Source organism: Urocitellus parryii, chromosome Y (genome assembly GCF_045843805.1).
Source record: "Urocitellus parryii isolate mUroPar1 chromosome Y, mUroPar1.hap1, whole genome shotgun sequence".
Taxonomy (NCBI): domain Eukaryota; kingdom Metazoa; phylum Chordata; class Mammalia; order Rodentia; family Sciuridae; genus Urocitellus; species Urocitellus parryii.
In genome coordinates, this window is record NC_135548.1 from 36,715,679 (window position 1) to 36,734,958 (window position 19,280).

Below are 19,280 nucleotides of genomic sequence, written 5' to 3' on the forward strand. Positions count from 1 at the left end.
TTAAATGTCAAACCGAGATCCAGTAACACAAAAATCCATTCTATAAGATTCTGAATAAGCCTCAAAGGTACCTTTATAAATTTTACCATTTTAGCCATTTTTAAAGCACAATTCAATGGCATTAAGCATATTGATAATGTTGAGCAAATATCACCAACATCTGTCTCATTCTTCATCTACCCATTCTCCACTACCCTCTGTTCCTGGTCATCTCCATTCTAGTTTCTCTATAGAATCTCTATGTAAATTTGACTATTCTAGAGATGCCCTGCCAATGGAATCATACAATATTTATCCTTTTTTCTGGCTTATTCCACACAGTATTTTAAGGTCCATCCATGTTGTGCAATGTCAGACTTCTTCAGACTGAGCAATGGTTTGTTGCATGTATAGGCCACACATTACTTATCCATCCATCCACCAGTGGTCACTTGGCTTGTTTCTCATTTTGGAAACTGTGAATAATTCTGCTACTAACATGACTATATGAATACTTCTAGTACCTGCTTCAGTTCCTTTGTATAAACACCCAGAATCCAAACTACCAGATCATATGGTAATTGTGTGTTTAATTCTTTGAAAGTTCCAGTGACTCATTTTGCAGAGTCTGTATAGTCTTTTACATTCCTACCAGTACTATACACAAGAGTTCCAATTTCTCCACATCCTTGCCAATACTTGTTTTCTATATTTTTATTTTGTTGGGGTTTGATAATAACCATTCCAATGGGCATGAGTTGATATCTCATTATGGTTCAGATTTGCATTTCCCTAGTGATTCATGATCAACATTTTCTGTCATCCTTTATTAACCTCAAAGCCATTTTACTAGAATTATCCTGTTAGTTAAATTAAAGTTCTCATTAGAAAAACTTCTTTCTTACTCATTTGTGGGGTTTTTTTCCATTTAATAAAATAGGTATAACTAACTTTCAATGGGTCATACAATAGAAGATTCACCTGGAGTAAGAAGGATGGTTTTTTTTTTTAAAGAGAGAGAATTTTAATATTTATTTTTCAGTTCTCAGCAGACACAACATCTTTGTTGTATGTGATCGAACCCAGGCCGCACGCATGCCAGGCGAGAGCGAGCTACCGCTTGAGCCACATCCCCAGCCCAGAAGGATGGGTTTTAATCAACAAAAACAGAGTCCTAAAATTGGCAGAAGTCCAGAGGGTGGCTAGACTGCAGGCAGCACAATTGAGGCTAGACTGTCAGTGTGCTCCTGGGTTTCCACCCTCAGGGGTATTTCAGGGAGGGGGAAATGCCTGCTCTCTCTAAATTCTCACAACTAGAGTTTAAAAATCTCTAGATCATTCTGGCTTGTTCTAGAATCTTTAACTCCAATCAGAACAGTTTATAAATCCTCCTATAAATATGTATGGTTAGCTTTAAATAATTCTATCATCTCTTTTATGAACATGGGCCAGGTTGGACAACCTTTGCTGTGAGGAGGTGTTAGGCCAAAGATGTTTATATTAGTCCTCTTCCAAACATGGAGTTCACATTGACATCTTTTGATAGAAAACACATACTTATGGTCATGTTTTAGTAGCAGTCATCTGTAGACCTCCTCTGCTTCCAGCAGCTTCACAGAATGAATCAGACACCAGATGGGAAACTGTGTAAATTAATTCAATCTGACCTGATGTCTAGCCATCCATTTGGCAGACAGGATCAGTGTCTGGACTAGTTTTGCCTCTAATAGTGTCACAAAGGAAGAGTATAATAGGCAATTGCTGATGCTGTGACAATGGGTGCAACTTCCTAATTAGCCTATAAATTACGTTGTACACCTAAAAAGTAGAAACTCTTACTCAGTCAATAACTTCAAATAGCCTAATGGAAATACTGCAACTTAACCTTGACTGTCTGCAACAAGTTAATTGACAACATTTAGGCAATGAGATACCACATAGATCAGCTGCCAATATGGTGGTCAATGTAAAATTCAGAGAATATTGCTATTCTGGGGGCAAGGGGAATGGTTTACTTTCTTCCCGAGAAGGTGTGCACATTTAACACAAAAGTTGCAAATTGAATGCTGAACTTGGGTTCAGGAAGATAAGGCCTGCCAGAGTATTCTAAATCCTCTAACAAGATTTACTAATGGAGCTGTGAGACACCAGAGCTTGTTATATATGGCAGGATCTTGTTGATGACTGGCTGTTAAAGTTGAGTTACTGTGGTGCTTATTCCAACTACCACTTTGAAAAGAATTATTTCTCAGTCCGTTTGTGACACTCAGAACCAATCCTGTTCATGGCCACAGCTGGAAAATAATTTTATTTATAATTTTTAAAATTGCCTTATTCAATATTAAAAGAGGGTGCCTACAAAAAGTTAAGTTTTAAGTAATTTCAGAAGAAACCTCAAAAAAGTTTTACTTAATGTAACATATTACACTTTAATACAATTGCTGATTTTAAATATCTATTTTTAATATTGAAAACAGTTACAAATTTGCTAACATTAGCAGTTGCGTAAATGTCAAGTAATGTCAATTCAAAGAAATGAACATCACTATGATTGGAGATTATTATAGACTCAAAAAGTGCTACTGATTCTATGGCAGTTTTTGAGACATACTTATGGATTTATAGCAAGAAATGAATCCTTTTTAGCTGAATGTTTCATTTGAGGTGATTTCTCCAATATTCATAATTAATAATAATAGCTACTGTCTTGGAGAAGCAGCCAATGACTTTGCCATCTTGGCCTTTGGTTCTTGAACACCAAGATAGAAGTAAACCACATGTTATGGTTTGCATAGGAGATGTCTCCCCAAAAGCTCACTTGTGAGACAATGCAAGAACGTTCAGGGATTCAATGATGGAATTATGAAAGTTGTAACCCAATCAGTGGATTAATCCCCTGAAATGAATTAACTGGGCAGTAGCAGTAGAAAGACAGAGTGTGTCTGGAGGAGGTAGATCACTGGGGGTGTGCCTTTGGGGTTTATATTTTGCCCCATGTAAACAGAGGTTTCCCCCTCCCCCTTTTCCCCTCCCCCCACCCCGCCCTTCCTGATTGTCAAGTCCTGAGATGCTGCTTTCCTTCCCGCCATGAGGTTCTGCTTCATTTTGGGTACAGAGCTACATCAGCCATCTGTGCACTGAGACCTCTGAAACCTCAAGGACCAAATAACCTTTTCCTCTATGTTGTTCTTCTTGGGTCTTTACTGGTGGAAAAGCTGACTACCCGGTGCTACTTTGTGTTAAATGAAAAAATGCTGATGGTGTTCATACTTCCTGCAGAACAAATTCACTGAATCCTCCAAAACACAAGACGTGCCACCCAACGAAAAAGACTGTATGCTTTGTCTGAATTCCCCGATCATACATTCCTGGGCTCAAGTATTTCGGATAACAATCTTGTCACCTTGCAAAACTGGACAAAACCTGAACTCCAATGGAAAATGGGTGACTTAATTTTGTTTTCACCTCCTTGATCAATAAATCAAAAACCTACATGTCCAGTGTAGTTCAATTGAAGATAAATCCTACAGTTCTCCTACTTACTCCTGATTATTATAAAGATAGTTCAGATCTCTTAGGTTAACACGCCAACATGTTAAAATTGGAGGAAGAAGAGCTCATACCAGGAATAGGAAGAGCAAGGCTTTGAGCCTAGGATTCAATCAGCAATCTGCTCTTATTTAAAATTCCCTGTGGTGGAGAAGGTGAAAGCAAACTTCCTTATGCAGATCTTTCTCAGCAAGACTCTGCTAGTTAAAATGGGAGCAGTGAATAAAAAAGGGAATGATGGGGGAGCAAGTCAAAATCACAAAACTATCTTTGCAATTCTTTAGAAATGCAGGCAGAACTTTCCCTTTGAATTAGCAGACACCATGGAATCCCAGCAGAGAGACAGCCAAACCTTCTGTACTTTTGAAATCCATGGGGTATCTTTGACCCCCTTCCACCTGAATCCCGACAGGTAGAACCAATTGCTCCTAATGATCTGAGATGGGGTAAACAAGAGATGTGCCACTTTACTTGCCTTCCAGTTCCATCTAGTAGAAATGAATGATTGCCAGAAAGCCAATCTCTGCCTGGTCTTAAAAGAGTATTCAAGGTGAAGAGAGGTGACCACCTCCGCTCACCTGAGCTCTGGTATATGTTTTCCTGCTTTTCCTTATTGCCTGCCTAGTACCCCAAGCCATGTTACAGATTATTCCTTCCTCTTCCTTTACTCCAGTCCAATCTTATGCCTTCTGCAATTTTTATTATAGACCAATACTCTTAGCTCGGTCCAGTGGACATAATTCCAACGGCTACCTGGCCCTGCTGCTGATAGCTGCAGGCACTTGTCCCAGGACCTGGTCTTTTTCTGGATAGTCTCTCTAATGGCTCAAGAAAACCTTTCACTGCAGAGATCTCTCAGCCTCAAGAGCTCAGGTTTCACAGGTTTTGAGATTACAGACTCTCAACACTTAGCACTATCATGGTTATTTCTTGTGCCCTATTTTAGGTTCTGTCCTGGGACGGGCATTCCACAACAATGACTTCACTTAATTTTCACCCAATAATTTTTGACAAAAAAAGAGCAAAGTACTCTATTCTAATTTTTATAAAAGAGGAGATTGCAGCCGAGATGGCAGAACCAGTATTGAAACCCAGTCTGCCTTCAAACCCCATCATTACCCTTTTCCATTCCTCCAAAAGGGTCCAGAATTAAAGTGATTTAGGAGAGAAATGTCTTTGGTTCTGGTCAAAACCTCCTTAACTCTTCTCATCTGCCTAATGAGGTGGGTGGATTAGTAGTACATTTTTATGAGGGTTGTGGGGAAGTTACCTGGATATTCTGCCTGAATATGGAACTTTATATAGAAAAGAAAAATGTTTGAGCTCTTTATTTGCCACTAGCTCACTAAACTTGGGTTTTCCACTAAATTTAGTATTTGTTACAGTTTCCCCAAACTCAATGATGTCAACTTTTCTCTCTGGCCCTGGATTTTAATTGTATTGCCCAAAGTTGTCATTCCTTTTATATTCTGCAGTTGAATGTGGCTTCCAGCTGGCATCTGAGCCCAATTACAAGCATTAACTCTGATCTCCAAGCTACATACTTCCATTCCCTGAAATATCTTCAAAGCACGATCTAGAAACCAACCATGAGAGCAGTTACCCAGCTCACACAAAGAGGGCCAAGGTAATCTTGGGATTCCCATTTTAAAAATGTATTTGTCTGATCTGAATTTGAGAAATTAAATCCAACTGCCAGAAAGTAAAGAATTGCTCTGGAGAAACCAAATTTAAAATAGCCTGCATCAAAAATTCTTAAATCCAAATCATGGTCTGAGTAGGTCCAAGAGTGCTGTAACTCTGTGCCTTCCACCAGGAAGGAATTGATACCCGCTCAATAACTAACATTGATGTGCGTATGGCAGGGACTACATACACCAGAGACAAGTACAGAAAGTGATTGAGACGCCTCTGATAAAGAGCACTTTCTTCCACAGGAGCCACAGAGAGGAAAAAGAAACTAGGACGATGCCATACACCCCACTGTACAGTATGTTACTGACATTTATTCAACTCCTATTTTCTCCAAGACCATTTGCATACTTTTCAGATAATATGCACATCCCTGAATCACAAAATACAAAGAAGATGCCATAAATTGCTTACCATGTTAGTCAAAGCAGAGTTGGTTTCTTTAAAGTCCCACTGAACCATTTCCCCTTGTGTTTATTATCCAATAAAAAAAAGAAGTTAAACCAACAATGGCATTAAAAGGCATTAAAATTCATAAAACAAAGCGGATTCTAGAAAGCTTTCAAGTTTTGCCCTAGGTGGCGTATCTATGAGGATCCATCCTCCATCTGGTTTGCCAGTATCCCCAGATGTTCTATCTGAAAAACACTGCCATGAACATCATCTCATATATAATTTTTTAAAGGCAATGATACTACCACTAAATTTGTTTTAGGCAGGAAATGGAATTTTAAATCTCAAGTGTCAATGACTATATAAAACCAGCTATGATTTGGGATTCCAAATTGTTACCTAATAGAGAGAATGTATTCTCTGATGGTATGTGTTGGTACTTATATGAGAATAGGTTAAATATCATTTTTGAAATATTATTTTTAAAACAAAAAATCCACATGAAATGAATAATCAAAATCCAGATCTGCTTAAAAGAGGAAGACAAGGAAAAATAAGAGGGTAAAGGGCACCTCACTGACCATCTTCTTCACCTAGTCAGATGTAAACCTTTTCAGACAGACAAACCTTAGAAAAATTATATAGTTTTTATCTGTTAAAAGGCTTAAAATAGGTAGACATGGTGGCACATGCCTGTAATCCTACCTGCTCGGGAGGCTGAGGAGGAGGATGGTGAGTTCAAAGCCAGCCTCAGCAAAAAGCAAGGCTCTAAGCAACTCCATGAGACTCTGTCTCTAAATAAAATACAAAATAGGGCTGGGGATGTGACTCAGTGGTTGAGTGCCCTTGAGTTCAGTCACTGGTACCCCATGCCCCCATGAAAAAGAGGATTGAAATACAGAATTCCTGGCCTCGATGTAGGGCAGATGTGACTGGGCACCTGGAATTTCCAGGAAGTGGGCTTATTGGTTGCCGTGGTCCAGATCAGCTATCACCTAAAAAACAGAAACAATCTGGACCCCGAGTGCAAAAATTCATTGAACTTTATACAGTGGGAAGAGGGGTTTGAAGTTTTACATGAAAGTTGCTTTTTGTTCCAATTTTTTTAGACTAAATGGAGGTTTCACACATCTTTACCACAGAAAGCAGAAGTAACAATTCTTATATACCATCAAGTTAGCAGGCAAATTCAGCTTTTGCAAGACAGAGCAACTCAGCCCTTATTAAAAAAAAAAAAAAAAAAAACAGGAAGTCTCAAACTACATTGAGTTCTTTGCAGAAACTTTTGCTGACATTTTGTTAATAAGAAGAATTGTGTTGAGGGTCTCTGGAGAAGCTTAATTAAGACTCTTTGGTGGAGGAGGGGCTCTGCTACCGCCTGGCATTCAAAGGTCTCCAGGGTCTGATTGTATCTGATCTCGCCAACGTCCTGTCTCACTGTGAAACTCCTTCCCCATTGTCCAGCTACATCTTTGTGATTTTGCATTTCTCCAAAAAGATTTTGTTCTCATTTCCACCCTGCATTTCCTTCGGTGTAGAAGGCTTTTGTGAAAAGTTAGCTCATGGATCTCTTCTGCCTTCTTTTCCTCTTTTTTTTTTTTTAACTTTTTCCAATTCCGATCTGTAGTATTAGGTAATATGTATTTGGTCTTTGTTCTCAGTTCCTGGCAGATGGCTCCTAAAATACTTGAAATTCAAATTATACGTGTTATGGTATGCTCAGGAGTTGACTGGTGGCCCAAAGTATAGGGGCTGGTCTCGGAAAGACCACTGTGAGATTAGAGGGTGGAGACTTTCAGCCCCATTTTCCCCAACTTCCTGGAAGGGGAGAAGAGTTGAAGATTATCACCAATAGCCAATGGCTTCATGCAGCCTCCATAAGAACCCAATGGGAGAGAATTCCCAGAGAATTCCCGGAGAATTCCCAGCGAAGCACATGGGAGTTCTTGGAGAGGACAAGGCAGCCCTGCGGCCCTTCCCACTGACCTCCTGTGTGCATCTCTTCATCTGTTTCTTTTGTGGTCTCCCTTATAATTCCCTTTTAATAACACAGTAAATGTGTTCCTTGACTTTCATGAGCTAGTAAATCAATCAGACCCCAGGAGGAAGTGTGGGGACCCCAACTTATACCTGGCCAGTCAGAATGTTGAAGACTGAAATCCGCAACAGGCATCGGAAGTGGGGGGCAGCCTTGTGGAGCTGAGGACCTCACCTCTGGAATGTGATGTGACCACCAAGTAGCCAGTGTCAGACAGCCGGTGTCCACCGCCACACCATCGCTTGCCTCCTAGATGGGGAAATCCCTACACATCTGGAGTGAGGAATACATTGTAAGAACCTAGTGAGAAAAACTGAGTTGGTTTTCTTCCTCTTTCATAACTCCTTCACAAAATTTCCCCTTCTAAATCCTTACACATCATTTGTGTTTTTCTCTGAAAGTCTGTCACTTTGCCGGGCCCGTCACAGATGTTACTTTGGTTGTTTACATATCATTATCAACTCCCTTGAACTATGAGTCTCCAGGGATAGGAGCAGGAGATGTCCAGTATCACCCTTGGATCCCCAGAGTCTAAGATGAATTCAGCATACCACCCGCATTCAGGAACTTATGAAAAATGAATGAGGAGAGATAGAAGGCAGAAGAGATCAATGAGCTAACTTTTCACAAACACTGATCCAAAGAACTTTCTCTCAAAGAAAAGTTGTGTCAAAAAAATAATTTAGAACCATAGTTATTGATACTAGTAGTTTTAATATCAATAATGCATGAGCTTTGAATGCCAAAGGACATATTGTATTGAGCTTTAATTCAGCATATACATCTGTAGTGACAGTCAGAAGGCCTTAGATTATAAGCAAAAAAAAAAATGACTAAACAATACAGAAATGAATGGCTATTTCAAGAATGGGTTCACTGAAGTCATCAAAGACCCAGTTTCTTTCCCTCCTTCAGCTCTGCTATTAGTTACTATTCTTTTCCATTAGGCACCATCCTTCACGGTTTCGATAGGGCTGCAGAATTTCCAGCATCATAATGAAATGTCACATCATTCTCAGTTTTTCACTGAAAGTCTCTTGCAATGGGGATCCCCTCAGTCCTGGTGGAACAGCAAGGTTGCGAAGTCTACAGTGAACTCAAGACAAATGACAAGTCTTCCTACGCCAAGTCTTGCAAGCTCAGAAAGTACCTATTGTGGGAAAGCAATCAACCACATGTTTTCCTCTCATTTCAAAGAATGCCTCTTGTGTGTTAGTCAGCTTTCTGTCACTGGAACAAAACACTTGAGAAAAACAACTTAAAAGGGGGAAAGGATTTATTTTGGTTCACAGTTTTAGGAATTTCAGTTCATGGCCACTTGGCTCTGTTGTTTCTGGGCCTGAAGTGAGGCAGAACGTGGTGGAAAAGAGGGCACAGAGGAGAAAAGCTGCCCACTTCATGGCAGCCAGAAACCAAGACAGGAGAAGGAGGCCAGGAACAAGACACACCCTTGAAGGACATATTCCCCATGACCAACTTCCTCCAACAAGGTCTTTCCTCTTGAGGTTACCACCTCTCAATAGCATCACCAGATTAGGGGGGTCAGGGAAGAAGGGTCTTTACAATGAAAAACACTGGCAAATACCACTTTCGCCAGGTGGTCAAGGTCAACATCATCAATAGTCAATAAATGTTGAAAAGCATACACTTTTGTCACAGTGTGGTGAAAATGGCACTTTACCTCTGTAGTCATTTTCTTAAAAATCCGTAAGTCCAATCAAATGAGAAAAAAAATATTAAATGAAAATTAAAGGAAAGTCTACAGAATGTCTCAGCAGCTTTCCTCAAATCTGTCAAGGTCAGCAGAAGCCAGGAAAGTCAGAAAAATCATCACTGTACTTACCATATGACCCAGTGATTGGTCCCTTAGGCATTTAATCAAAGAAATGGAAACTCAGGTTCACACAAAAACGCAAACACATTGTTCACAGCAGCTTTGTTAGTAATTGTCCAAAACTGGCAACAACTCAAATATCTCTCCTTGGATGAATGTCTCAATAAGCTGTGGTACATCCATACCATGAAATATTTAGCAATAAAAAGGAATGAACCATTGATACACATAGTAGATGGCTCTCCAGAGAATCATGCGGAGGTTTTTTTAAAAAGCCAGTTGCAAAAGGTTATGTGATGTATGGTTCTATTTATATAGCATTTTTGAAGTGAAAAAATTATACAGATGGAAAACAGATTAGTGGTTGCCAAAGGGTCAGGTGAGGGAGGAGGGGAGAGCTAAGTCATAGCTTAGTCATGGCTAAGATTGGGGGGAGGGACCTTGGAATGGTAACACAGGAGATCCTTGCAATGGAACCGTTCTGCAAGTTGACTGTGGCGGTGATCTCATGAATGAATAGATGTGGTTAATTCCAATAGAACTAAATGCACAGGTAAACAAATGAGCACATGTAAAGCTGGTGAAATCTGAATGCAGTTCATCAATTGTGTCCATCTCAGTTCCCTGATTGTGACATTGTAGTATGATTACATAGAATCTATCAATGGAGGAAATTGTGCGAACAATATAAAAAGGAGATGAGGGTCTCAGAGGTGATGGGGATAGGTTTTGCACCACTGTGAGAACCTGAGTTTGGAACGTGAGTGAAATTCTAGATAGGGAAGAGGGGTGGGAGGGAAAGGGAGGAGGCAGGGGATTAGCAAGGAGGGTGGAATGTGATGGACATCATTATCCAAATTACATGTATGAAGACATGAATTGGTGTCAACCTACTTTATATACAGAGATATGAAAAATTGTGGTATATACATTATATACCACAATTTATATATACATATATATAACAAAAATTGTAATGCAAAAAAAAAAAAAACAAAGTACATGCATGAAGACATGAATTGGGCTGTATCACCAATGTGATCCTACATTCTGTACACGTGGGAAAAATAAGAATTCATACCCCATTTGAATCAAATGTATGATATATGATATGTCAAGATCATTGTAATGTTTTGAGCAACTAATAAAAAAAGAAGAAATAATAACTGGACAAAACAGAAAAAAAAAGACATGAATTGGCGTGAACATACTTTATATACAAAGATCTGGAAAATTGTGCTCTGTATGTGTAATAATTGTAATGCATTCTGCTGTTGTGTATTTAAAAAAAATAAAATCAATTAAGTAAAAAAGAAAGAAATATTTAAAACAAAAGTTCCCTCTGTCTTACTTCTTCCTCTTACAATTGCATGTACATTTACACTGATATGAACAATCAGAGTTTAAAAAGTAATGTAAACAGCATAAGGGAAAATAGGGCTACTTTGACAGATATCCTTTTTTCCCTTTTTTAGTTTTGAAATATCTAAATCATCACAAAACAATTTTGTTTAAATGATTCAGGAAAAAAAATACAATTGTCCTAAAATGGAGTAGCTATATAACTAGTTGCTTCTGTCACGTCACTTCGTATCAGTATGATCAAGAGACCACAGGTTCAGCAAAGGATAGCTCTATTATCCAAGAAGCCAGGACCAGCATTTGTACACAGTAATTCTGCTGTTGTCTTGCAGTAAGAGCCATAAGGAAGACATTTTCTACTTAACTCCAGGTAGGACAGAGCCAGAATCCTATGCCATAGCTCAAATTTCCTGTAAGCTGATGTGGATTGATTAACTTCTATTCTACAGGCAAAATTGTTGAACTAGTTATAAATTTGCCTATTGTTGAATACACTTTTTCCTCTATAGTTGCAAGCATATCCTGTTTCAGAATTTAAATGTCTCACTGAAATCAAGATATTCTCCATCGACAACATTCATACCCTAATCTATATTTATCATATAGAAAACTTTCTAAGAAAGAAAATATGATTAATCTGGCAGAGCCTAGTCTTATATAATCCACTCTAACTTGACAAGATTCCTCTCTTTCTTTGACATCCTCTAGGGGAACACTTTTCTAATCTATAAGCTAAGGATTTGCCTTTATTGTATAGTTTGATGATTGGAACAATAGTAAGAGCCTTTCTATGCTAGCAGTCCAGAAGGATGGAGAGACAGAAATAGAAATGTACCCAGGGGAAGATGAGAAAGGGCAGTACTTTTATCCTGATTTAGAGAGCTGAGTATTTTAGGCTTCACAGTACAGGTGAGTTTTAAGACATTCTAAAAAATAAAAAGTGTTTAATATACAGCTGTTGCATGAATGACAAGTATAAAAATAAATAGGAAAATAAACCTGTATTTGATAAAAAATGTATATGCAAGTGTGCTTCTCTTTATAACAGAAATAAATTCTAATATCTAAAGAACATTTAAGAGTAATGGGTTAAATAAGGCCTTCAGCATATACTTTATGCTATGTTAAATAAAGGAAATAAGCTTGATGAATTAATATGGAAAAATGCCCATAGTTAGGATAAAATGGTAAAGATATATACATATAATTGCACACACACACACACACACACACACACACACACACACATACACACATGCATGAATATATATAGCCAGATACCACATAACAATGTTTAAGTCCTTAATAAACAACATGTATGATGGCAGTCCCATAAGGTTGTAACGGAGCTGAAAAATTCCCATCACCTTATATTTTAATGTACCTTTTCTACATTTAGATACACAGATACTTGCCATTGTTATAACTACCTACAATTTTGATACAGGAAATACCATACAGTGTTGCAGTTTAGGAGCAACAGGCTATATAGCACACAGCTTAGGTAAAATAGGGTATATCATCTCAGTGTATACGTACATTTTATGATGTTTATACAATGAATAAATTTTCTAATGATGCATTTCTTAGAATGTGCCTTCATCCTTAAGCAACTAACTCACATCTGTATACAATATCATTTTTAAAATACAATAACAATAATTGTTGGCATACATATATAAATATAAAAATAGACCATAAATTGTTAATAATTGTCTCGGTAGAGAAGATAAACGGATATCTCTATATTTGATTAATTTCTGTAATGTTTGATTTCTTGACATAGCATCATACAGAATGAAAAAAGGATCTAAAGACAAGTAGTCCCCAGAACAGCTTCTTGAGAATCACGTAGGGTCTACCACATCTCCGAACACATCTCAGGTACAGAGTAGGAGCTAGAGACTGAAGAAGGAGTTCCAATTAAATCTCAGTGTGAATAATTCCTACAGAGAATGGGATTTTAAGAAAGGATAATATCATCAGGCCTGCATCTCAAAAGACAATTCACTCATCATTTTTATACTTTAGTAGGACTTCTTCACTCATCTGGAGACTGTACTTTGAAGTCGCTTGAACCAGGCTCATTTTTTAATCTTTGTTTTCTTCATATATATTTTTATCATTTTTATTTCCCCTCCCATTGTCTTTCTTTTGCATATTCTCTCCTTTAGCCGTCACCTCTCTGCCCATTTCTTCTCTGCTCCTCATCTGGAATTGTGCAGGGAGAACCCTGATTCTGAGAGCCACACAGTCCTCCCTCTCGGGCCCTGTTCCGTCTGAGTGCTGGGACTATCCCTTTTTCTCCAAATATTTTTAAATCTTTATCTTCGTGGAGTTTGCAGGGCCTCTCTTCTCTCTGCTTCTGCAGTTTCTAAGGTAACATAATCACTTTCCCATTTTCTATTATGTACACATCTTGAACCATTTTGTCCTTATCATCCAAAGTCACTCCAAGGTAGGTTCTCACCATTGATTTCGCTGATTCCCCAGGACTATCCCCTTGACTGAGGGGCTGAGAACACTGATGCCCCACACAAGCATGTGCCCAGGCTCAAGGCCCAGGGCCAGAACTGCCGTCCGGCACCTTGCTCTGACTCTCAATTTGGCGTCTCTGCTACGGTGAATGATCCTCCAGGAAGGAAGCTGGTGGAGGGCAGAAGGAGGCTAAGAAGTTTTCTTCTTTGAAAGGCTGCTTTTCTCTGACACAGGGGTATTATTACAGAAGGTGAATAGGAATATAGAAAAGTAATTATTTCTTATTTTTTAAATTAATTTAACTCCTGGGTACACTCTCTCCCTCTCTTTGCTTTGATTCTAATCCTCGAAAGAGACCCAGTTAATATCTTGTTACAACACAATAGGAGACTCAGTATTTTAATAGACCTCAACTTAAGTGCCTAAATCCTACCAGTCTTGTTTTCTGAGCTTTATTTTTCTACCCTGCAAAACATAAACTGAGGAAGATGTGCAATGGAATATTTCTTCCTCCTCTCATCTGCCTGTCTTCCATGGCCCAGCAATAGTTGACTTCCTCATACGCTATCACCACCGTCATCGCCGAAATATTCAGACTTTTACAGGGAAATAGCAGTAAAAACCAATTCTGCCCACACGCACGCACTTGGGTTGTATTAATGCCTTCAGAAAACTCAGCTCTGCCCCATGCAGTTTAGAAAATGAGTAGAAATCTATGAAGCCTGCCTGAACCTTGGAGGTGGAGTTTTTACCAGCACAAGTGCTGTGTGCTCTCACAATCTGCAGCCTCACCAGGTCATAATGAGGTCGTAGAAGAAATCATCAGCTGGGAGAGGGAGCCTGAGAATCCATTGCCGGGGCTCTTTACGACCTGCCTGAAGAAGACATCGGTTGCTGAGGGCAAAGTCCCCGACCGCACAGAAAGTCCCTGCAGGTGCTAATGATGTTTGTGCAACAAGGACAGCTAGGAGACCTGTTGTGGCCTTTTGGATTAAATGTACTTTGAGTCACAAATGGCCTTGATGCAGAACACTTCAGAGAATAGAGTAGCCCTCAAACCACCTGGATATATTCTAGTTAGGAAAGTCTTGCAGGTAAATAAATATCTCACCTGCCCCCAATGTCACATGGCCAGTCTTCTTGACCATAGGACACAGATGATGTGGTCATTTAAATACCATTCTTCCTGTTTACCTGAAAGAGATTCTTTCTTTCCTTTGAAGAAACATGCAATGTTATTACTGAAAACTCAGTGAAAGCCAGTCCCGGTAATTCCATGGCACACAAGTAGGAGTGTGGAATCCTGGTATCCCAAATCCAGAGAAGCCTGGGCATTCCACCAGCATCCTCTCCACACGTCACCTCTGAATTCCAACATCTCTTCTCAGTGCTCTGATCAGGAGCTGTGACTTCTACCATCAGGCTCTTTGTAGCAATTTTCACCTATTTACTGCCTGAAATTTTCACTGTCACCCTTACCCAACAACCTAAAGTTCACCCTCCCCGGAAGAGTTCCCAGAAACCCAGACACATATAGGCAAGGTTGCTTCTGGACTTTACTAGTTTTTGTATATATTTTTATTATGGCATATAAAACACAGCACGATAGCTATCTATTTACCTGTATTTGGTGCATATTTTGTTATGACATAAAACACCATATCATATTTATTTATTTACCTGTCTTTTCTCCCAACTCCCATAAAATAAAACAACCCCCCGAGGTTCTAACTTATTTGAGGGCCAGGACTTTATCCCATACAGTTTTTAAATCATGGGTGGAAGCAGATGATTAAAGGATAAAGAGAAGGGAAGATTTACGTTATAATGAAATCAGGGAAGATATAAGTAATTATATCTGTATACACACATGGGAACTGATTCTTTTTATACACTTATCTTTGGCATGCTTTTATGTGGGTAGATGTTATTACATGATTAGGGTTGTTATTTTCAGACCTTCACAATACTGTTTAAATAGGGACTTATAAAAGAACAGGGAGGGTTTTTTTTTTTTTAATTCTCTCTTAATCGCTGCAAAATAAAAGAGGCAAGGTAATTATGTGGTTTCACTGAAAAGGTTTCTCTGCTTCTGCGGCGTTTGGTCTAACACGGCTCCTGAGAAGCACTGCCTGGCCTGGCCTCTCCCTTCTTGTGACTTCAATTCTCAAACACACTTGAAAATTACGATCCCAGATCCCCCCCCCCGAGTCCCTGAATATGCACCCGAGGATGGGCCACCCACGTCTGATGCTTGAGCCATCTGCATCCTGGTCTTCTCAGTCCTGCTGCCTTCCACCCACCCCCAGAGACACTGAGTGTCCCTCCTCTTCCTCATGGAGTCAGTATCTGAAGCCGTCTGGTGTGGGATCACTGCAAGGCGAAAGGATGCTGCTGGAACTGACTGAAATCAAGGAGCAATGGAAGCAGCTCAGAGAAGGAGGTGCAGGAAGCTGGCTCTCAGAGCCATATGCGCTCAGCTCTGCTTTCTCCTGCCTCTCCCCTCTCTCCTGACAGGCACCTCCTTCAGGACTTAGGAGCCCTGACTCTCAGTCCAAAACCTTTTGGTTGTCTGTTACAAAAGGATATTTTTCTTACGACAGAATACTGCACTACAAGCAAAAATTACAGAGTTTTCAAATAATTAGTTTTAATGACAAAATTTTATAATATATATAAAGTAAAATGTTAAGTGAAACAAGCTAGGAGTCTATAATACAATCAACTTATTCAGAATATCATCATAGAAGAAATACTGGGAATCTTTACAATAATTATTTGCTAAAAGGTGATAGTGTTAGGAATCATTTTTACTTTTTTTTTATTTTTTAATTTCCACATTTCCTAAACTTCTGAGTATACTCATATATCACCCTTGCAAAATAAAAATAATCCAAATTTGTTTAGCATCCCACTTTCCTTTTAATCTCCACTTTGCTCTGACTTCCACCTTCATTTTCCACCAGGGCGCCAGAGAGAAGAGTGACTAAGTGTTCACAAAGTCTATTGCCCTCTTTGATTCATTAGCTTTCCATCTGTTTCTCATTACTGTTGCATCTATTATCATCTTACCCATATTTGGAGGCTTGTTAAAATTATGTAAGAATTTCAATTTGTTTAACCTGTTATCACTAAGTAAGAATCGATTTGCCTTTCTGCTTTAGCATGTGCAGTGACCTGGGGTGAAAGTGCTTCAGTGAATGGAAAGTTGCTTAGTAATGGAATCACAGCAAGATTTATAAGGACTAGAGATATAAATATCTGGGCAGAATTACTGTCAGTTCTACATGTTTCTCTATATCTCTTGTAATTGCTACCTTAGCATTCCTCTGTGGTAGAAATCTGCTGTACTTCCTATACAAACATATAAATATAGAGACATTGTTAGTATGCCATTATAGAACTTGCCATTAACTTTTCTAATCCTTTTCTCTCATTTCTGACAGGTGGGTTTTTCTAAAGAAAGAATGCAATCATGTGAATTCCCTAGTGTGAAATTCTTTCAGTGGATGCTGTGCTGTGCTCCCCAGGAACTTCAAGACTAAGCATTTCTCTCTCTAGCTGCTGGCAGTGTTGGGGGCTCATGGCTCTGTACAGAGTGAACCCCCAGGAGTTGCCCCCAGGCCAAACAGTGGCCTCACCCAAGGCCACACCCTCTCCCCAGAACAGCCTCCCTCTAGGTGCTAGTCAATGCAGAGATCAAAAGCCAGGGCCTCGTTTCTAGTAAGAACAGATCTGAAGGACCATCCTGGCTTTACAGCTCCCTGTAGGATCTGCTCTGAAGGTCACTTCGTTCCTCTGTCCACTTCTACTTATTTCATTACTCAACAGATGTCACCTCTACAAATATTTCTTCATAAATACCTGCATGCAGGTAATAAATCTGTCGCTGTGTCTGCTTCCTGGAGAATCCCACTAAAGACTTGGTCCCAGGAGTGGTCTGGGGAAGCTGACGTTTGGATAAGGATGATTCCAGCCAGCTGGCTCTAAAACGCCTTGTCACTGCCACCAAGAAGGGCATGAATGGCCACAGGCACCCTGTAGCGGCAAACTTGTGGAAACTTTCCCCAGAGGGGAACTGGGACAGGAGTACCCTGGGGTGAGATTCATCTCAGGGCTCAAGGAGTTTGAAAGCAGGGATCACAAAACTGTGGGATCCGGCAGAGATATGTGGATGCAATCAATGCACTAAAGAAAAACAATGCAATGTTCAAAGTGATCAATTAACTAGTTTAGGAGGCAGAGGTCTTCTTTTGTATGACATAGAGTGAGTCTCATCTTCCATAGCTAAAAAGCAAAAAAAAAAAAATTAAAAAATTTTAAAAAGCCTAGAATCAAGCCCAGAACAGGTTTATTAAAGTAGCAGAGCTTCAGAGAATGTTGGATTCTCAACCCCTGCAAGTCTTCTATCTCAAAATCAGGGCCTTTGGGAAGGAGTGGGGCCATGAGTCATGGGATGGGAATATCTAAGTGGAAATCCCAGAAAATGAGATCTCTCTGAAATTTCTGAGCCTGCCAAAATAGCTTTTGCTGTCCTGTAAAGACCCTCCCCCTTTCTTAAAGACAATGAGCAAGCCTCTGCCCGGCCCGACACAGGTACTTCCTCTAGTGCCTATCCCCACATCTTCTCTTCGACATAGACCAATAACTAGGAGTGAAGTCATAATGTAAACTTACCAAGAAGGCACTACACTGACTACGAGAAGAAAGAACTATTCCTCACAGAAGCTGCAGGGCTATCCTACAGGAAGAGCTGATCTACAGGACTGTGTCTAGAAGGTTCTAGATCAAGGAAGGCAGAAAAGTTGTATAGGAGAATATTCACCGATATGGATGTGCTCTCCCATGACACAGGACTTAGCACCCCGGCTAAGATCTCAGAAGCCAGGAACACTGAAGAGAACAATGACTCATGTACATGAAGTCAATATAACAGAAGGACCGTGGTAGACAATGCATTAGGAGATCAAAGGCCCAGGAAATAGGTAGGGGAACGGGAATGTTCGCAATGGCAGAAACCCACTTACATGTTCTGTGAGCAGCAAGGAGGATACTATTCACCAAAGCAGCAGAGGTTAGAGGGCCATTGCCTACTGAGAATCTCAGAAATGACCATGTTCTGCAGCTCAGCCTGAAAGCAGATGTTGCTACAGAAGTGGGCTCACTGACTGCCGATAGGATGATAAAATCCCAAATAGCAGAGGTTGAGAGGTGGACTTAAATATCAGAAGCAATAGGGTTTCCTTTTCATAACAAATGCAGGACGGTTACAGTAGCCAAAAATCTCCAGAGGCAATAGAACATGTTGTGGGGATGAGGTAGATGGCTAGACAACCAAGGTGATGTTCAGTCTATAGCATCAACATCTATCAGTTGGATGACCAAAGGAAGGAGGAGAGCTGCTCCAACAAAACATCATGATTACTTTTCCAGTTTCTAGACCTCAACGTGAAGACTTAGACACTCAGGACTGCAGGAAAGCTCAGGTTCACGGGAAGAGGAACCCCGCAACACTACAGCCACTATGTTCACTGGTGCTATCTCCAGTGCTTTTCTCAAAGTATAAAGCACCCTTTACTGGAGGAATCGTACAGTGGAAAAATATTTCCATGACTATGATACACATTATCCAAGTTGTTAAGAGACTGAGAGACTTGCGGCCTCCCTCTTAGTGTGGGGGTATATGAGGACCAAGTAATCAACGTAGTTCTGGGTCAGAGCTGACCTTCAGGAGGTCCAGTGGATCCTTGACCCAAACAGCAGTCATCAGGATGTTTATGAGAGCTGGCACACGTTGGCCCTTTGAAATATGAGGTGAGAGATGTCACAGTGCACAAGGCCAGATGAAAGCCTCTGACTCACTCTCCTGCCACCAATATCAGAAGCGTTTTGCACTGTTACGGTTTGAATGTAAAAGCTCATGTGTGAGACGATGTGAGAAGGTTCAGAGAAACT